Here is a 5,966-nt window from a genome sequence, read left to right as displayed (position 1 = left end):
GTAGTGCATAACTGTATTTGCAGCATTTGGGTAGGAGGAGGCAGGAAGATGATTATCCTCAGCTACAGAGTGAGTTCAAAACCAGCCAGAGCTTTATAAGCCTGAGTCTCCAATAAAGAGACAAGAAAGAAACTCCATGTCTTAGGGTTTTACTGCTGTGACCAGACACCATGACCAAGGCAATTCTTTTATTGTTATTATTATTATTTTAAAGATTTATTTATTATTATATGTAAGTACACCATAGCTGACTTCAGACACACCAGAAGAGGGCATCAGATCTCCTTACGGAGCCACCATGTGGTTGCTGGGATTTGAACTCCAGACCTTTGGAAGAGCAGTCGGGTGCTCTTACCCACTGAGCCATCTCACCAGCCCTGACCAAGGCAATTCTTATAAGGACAAAATTTAACTGGGGCTGGCTTACAGGTTTAGAGGTTCAGTCCATTATCATCATGGTAGGAAGCACAGTAGCATCCAGGGAAGCATGGTGAAAGAGGAGCTGAGAGTTCTACATCTTTATCTGAAGGATGCTAGGAGAAGACTGGCTTCCAGGAAGCTAGGATGAGGTTTTTAAAGGCTAAGGCCACAATGGCACACCTACTTCAGCAAGGCCACACCTACTCCAAAAGGGCCACCCCTCCAAATAATACCATGTTCTGGGCTAGGCATACTCAAACCACCTCACTGCACTTGATATAATAGGCAAGTGTGTGTGAGTATAGAAGACATACAGAATATGTGTGACTGCCGTTTTGTCCCACCTTTTTCCATTAAAGTTACCATGACACTTCATGTGTACCAGATTTTAGTGGACTCACCACACATCAGAGATCAGTGACGTTTAAAATGAGTACAAGGTATGGTAATCTAAATCAACACAGAAATTGCTTGGCTTTCCAGTGAGGGCCCAGAGCTTGCTTTGAAGGCAGAAAAAGAGCAGTGCCATGTTAAGAAATATCTATGACTACAGACCTTAATGGCCTGTCATTATATTGGAAATAATGACATTTTTTTTGGTTTTTCGAGACAGGGTTTCTCTGTATAGCCCTGGCTGTCCTGGAACTCACTTTGTAGACCAGGCTGGCCTCAAACTCAGAAATCCACCTGCCTCTGCCTCCCGAGTGCTGGGATTAAAGGCGTGTGCCACCACGCCCGGCAATAATGACATTTTAAGAAAAGGAAAGATAGCTGGACATGGTGGCACATGCCTTTAATCCTAGCACTCGGGAGGCAGAGGCAAGCGGATTTCTGAGTTTGAGGCCAGCCTGTTCTACAGAGTGAGTTCCAGGACAGGACAGCCAGGGCTACACAGAGAAACCCTGTCTAAAAAGAGAGAGAGAGAGAGAGAGAGAGAGAGAGAGAGAGAGAGAGAGAGAGAGAGAAGGAAAGATAAGACAACTCATAATTTCCATTCGGTCATTCTTTATTCATATTTGGGCAAGACATAGAGCATGTGTCCTAGGCAAAGTGTGCTAAAATAACAATGTGATGGGCTGGAGAGATGGCTCAGAGGTTAAGAGCACCGACTGCTCTTCCAGAGGTCCTGAGTTCAATTCCCAGCAATCACATGGTAGCTCATAACCGTCTGTTATGGGATCTGATGCCATCTTCTGGTGGGTCCGAAGAGAGCAATGGTGGTGTAGTCATATGCATAAAATAAATAAATCTTAAAAAAACCAAAAACAATGTGACAGCTATAGTGGCTTCCTTCGCAGGTGTGTGTGTGTGTGTGTGTGTGTGTGTGTGTGTGTGTGTATGTCCATCCATCTGTCTGTGTGTTAGAAGAGGGGGGGTCTTTGAGTAAAGTCACCTTTGCCGGGAACTTTCAGATATCCTATCATGGGCACCTTTTTTCCTGCAGTAGATCTTCTTGAAAATAAAAACAGCCAAAAGTTGCTCATCTCCTGTCACATAGAGTTGAGGATGCATTGATAAACCAATTTTGAAGGGAGGTATGTTTATATAACCTTGTTCTTTGTGTAGTTATTTCTATAAACTCCATGGCTTCTTATAATTTAATTCTACCTTTCCACTAACAATGTTAGAGTCAAGGAACTAAAAAGAGACTGAGCTATGAATCTCATAGAGAGAGATTAAAAAGCTATACCCATGCCAGCTGCTGAGATGGCTCAGTGGGTAAGGGAGAGCACTGGCAGACAGACTGGATGAACTGAGTTCTATCTTCAGGATCCTCTTAATGGAAAGAGAGAAATGACTCCCCGAGTGTTCTTCTAACCTCCACATATGCACAGCGGCAATGCATACACATGCTCACGAGCACATGTACTCAAATCAATGCAATCTAATTTTGAGAAAGGAAAATGCTATGACCAAAGTAAAGTTCTAAATTTTTTTGTTCATGTTGAAGATACCACCTTTTTTTTTTTTTTAAGATTTATTTATTTATTATATGTAAGTACACTGTAGCTGTATTCAGACACTCCAGAAGAGGGAGTCAGATCTCGTTACGGATGGTTGTGAGCCACCATGTGGTTTCTGGGATTTGAACTCCGGACCTTCGGAAGAGCAGTCGGTGCTCTTAACCACTGAGCCATCTCACCAGCCCTGAAGATACCACCTTTAAAATTTTAATAAACTTGATTTTTTTTTAAAGCAGTGCTGGTTAATTTTTGTCAACATAAAACAAGAGTCACCTGGGAAGAGGTGACAGTCATTTGGGATTTTGCCTCTAGCAGATTGCCCTGTGTACTTTCTGTGGGGCATTTGCTTCGGATTAATGATTGGGGTGAGAGGGTCCAGACCACTGTAGATAGTTCCTTCCCTGGGTAGGGAGGCCTGGGTTTGATAAGAAAGCAAGCTGGGCAAGCCATGGGAAGCCAGAACAGCATTCCTTATGCTCTTTGCTTGAGTTCCTGCCTGGGGGTTCCTGCACTGGGTCCCCATCTTGGCTTCCAAATTATAGACGCTTACCTGTAAGTCAAATAAATCTTTTCCTCCCCACAAGTTGTTTTTGGTCATGTGGTGGGTTTTTGTTGTTGTTGTTGTTGTTGTTTTGCTTTGTTTTGTTTTGTTTTTTCGAGGTAGGGTTTCTCTGTATAGCCCTGGCTGTCCTGGAACTCACTTTGTAGACCAGGCTAGCCTCGAACTCAGAAATCCACTTGCCTCTGCCTCCCAAGTCCTGGAATTAAAGGCGTGCACCACCACTGCCTGGCTGATCATGGTGTTTTATCACAGCAACAGAGAAGCAAACCAGAACAAAGAGTACTTTTAGCTTTATGGAATATAGCTGTGTGGAGTTTCCCCTCTCCCCCTCACAAGCCCTTTCTCCTATTATTGACATAGTATATTAGTTGGTACATTTTTTTACAGTTGGCAAACCAACACTAATACATTTTATTAAAGCTAATAGTTCACATTAGAGTTCACTCTGGGTGTGTTATACCCTATAGGTTTAGGTTAAAATATATAATGACAACTATCTGTACAGCACACTTTTACCAGTTATTTTAGCTAGGATTACTATTGCTGTGATGAAACACCATAAGCAACAGCAACTCCATGAGGAAAGGATTTATTTTGTCATCGAAGGCAGGCAGGGAAGGGGCTGGCTCCTTACTCCTTAATCACTAATTAAGAAAATGCCCTCCAGGTTTGCCCTTCAGCCAGATCTTTTGGAGGAATTTCTCAGTTGAGGCTTCCTCTTTTAAGATGACTCTAGTTTGTGTCAAGTTGACAAAAAACTTGTCTGCACAGCACCTTAAAAATCTCCATGTGCCGGGAGGTGGTGACACAGGCCTTTAATACCAGCACTCAGGAGGCAGAGGCAGGCAGATTTCTGAGTTCACTGGAACTCACTTTGTAGACCAGGTTGGCCTTGAAATCACAGAAATCTGCTTGCCTCTGTCTCTGGAGTGCTGGGATTAAAGGTATAGGCTGTATGTATGTATTATGTATTATCACATAGGCTGGAATGTAACTCACTATGTAACCCCAGCTGGCCCCAAACTTGAGGCAATTCTCTTGGCTCTGTCTTCCGTGTGCTGGAATTGCAGGCTCTAGCCACACTGCCCAGTTTACTAGCTAGTTTGTATTATAGCACTAAATAATATCCCAAACTACATGTTTCACAGTTTGTTTGTTCATCTATGGAAGCTCATCATCCAGAATGCCTCTCGTCTGGGAAACTATAGCAAGGTTACCATAAAAAATCCAAGAGCAGGTTTTGTGTAGACATGTTTCAAAATCATTTGAGTAATCACCAAAGAGTACAGTTGACGGCTCTATGGTACAGTTGATGGCTCTATGGTACAGTTGACGGCTCTATGGTAGATAGGATTCTGTTTAGTTGCAATAAGCTGCCCAAATCATCATATAAAGGGTTTGTGCCATTTTGCATTTAGGAGCAAAATGTGTTTTCACATCCTTCCCAATACCTAATGGTGTTGGTGTTCTGGAATTTGACTATCCTAACAGATTCATGGTAGTATCTCACTATTGTTTGACTTTGTAATCTCTTAGTATTTGTTACTTTTCTATTGTGCATTAATACCATGACCAAGGCACCTTAAAGAAGAGTTTGTTTGGACCTCTTGTTCCAGAGGGTAAGTGTCCATCCTGCAGTAAACCATGCTCATGCAGAGTGGAAGCAACAACTGAAAGCTTGCTCTGATCTATGAGCAGGAAGCAAAGGGTGCAAACTCAGAACTGCTTGAAATTTTAAACTCTCAACGCCTGTCTCCAGTGCCATACTTCCTCCAACAAGACCACATCATCCAAATCTCCCAAACACCACCATCGATTAGGGTCCAAGAATTCAAATGCTATGGGGCATTTTCTCATCTAAATGAAACAACTTTTGTATACTTGTTTTTTGACTATATCTCTTCATTGGCTATCTCTTCAGATAATTCGCCTATTTTTAAATTAAGTTCTTCTTCTTCCTCCTCTTCCTCATCCTCCTCTTCTTCCTCCTCTTCTTTGACAGGTTTTCATAGTTCTGTCTAAAGAAGGATATTGTGTTGTAGACCCTCCTCCCCTATATAAATTAGAGGATTCTTCTCTCCTGAAAAAGAAAAAGAAATGTTTTAGCATATGACTCCCACTACCTGGTGTCATTTTTTAAAAAAGTGTTTTTGAGTTAATGGAAGAATTTTAAACAAGAACCCAAGCAATCCTGCCTACATGTCTGCCAATTCAACATCTTTCTCATTATTTCAAAGGTCACATGGCTGAAAAGAATAGTGAAACAAATGAATAGTGAAATTTTGTTTTTCAATTTACTTTTATTACTTTTATGTATGTGTCAGTATGTCCATCTATGTGTTTATGTGTAAGCGCTTGTGGCTCCCAAGGAGGCTATAAGTGAGGATGTCTGATTCCCTGCAACTGAAATTACAATGTGCCTGAGAGCTGCCAAACCTGTGTCCTGGGATCTGAACTTGTGTACTCTGTAAAAGCAGCAAATGGTCACAACTACAGAGCCAGCTCTTCAGCCTTCAGCTTTTGTGTTTCTGAGATAGTGTCTTTGAGACAGAGATCCTCCTGCCTCAGTCTCCTGGGTCTGAGAATATAAACATATATCACAAAACTTGATTAAAATCTTAGTTAGGGTTTTACAGCTATGAACAGACACCATGACCAAGACAACTCTTTTTTTTTTTTTTTAAGATTTATTTATTTATTTATTTATTATATTTAAGTACACTGTAGCTGTCCTCAGACACTCCAGAAGAGGGCATCAGATTTTGTTACGGATGGTTGTGAGCCACCATGTGGTTGCTGGGAGTTGAACTCTGGACCTTCGGAAGAACAGTCTGCGCTCTTAACCACTGAGCCATCTCACCAGCCCCAAGACAACTCTTATAATGATAATTGATTGGGGATGGCTTAGAGGTTCAGAGGTTCAGTCCATTATCACCAAGGCGAGAACATGGCAGCATCCAGGCAGGCATGGTGCAGGTGGAGCTGAGAGTTCTACATCTTCATCTAAAGACTGCTAGCAG

Source organism: Mus caroli, unplaced genomic scaffold, assembly GCF_978045245.1.
Source record: "Mus caroli unplaced genomic scaffold, Mus_caroli_1 scaffold_11, whole genome shotgun sequence".
Taxonomy (NCBI): domain Eukaryota; kingdom Metazoa; phylum Chordata; class Mammalia; order Rodentia; family Muridae; genus Mus; species Mus caroli.
The sequence above is the reverse complement of the archived record's forward strand: the minus strand, read 5'-3'. Positions refer to the sequence as shown.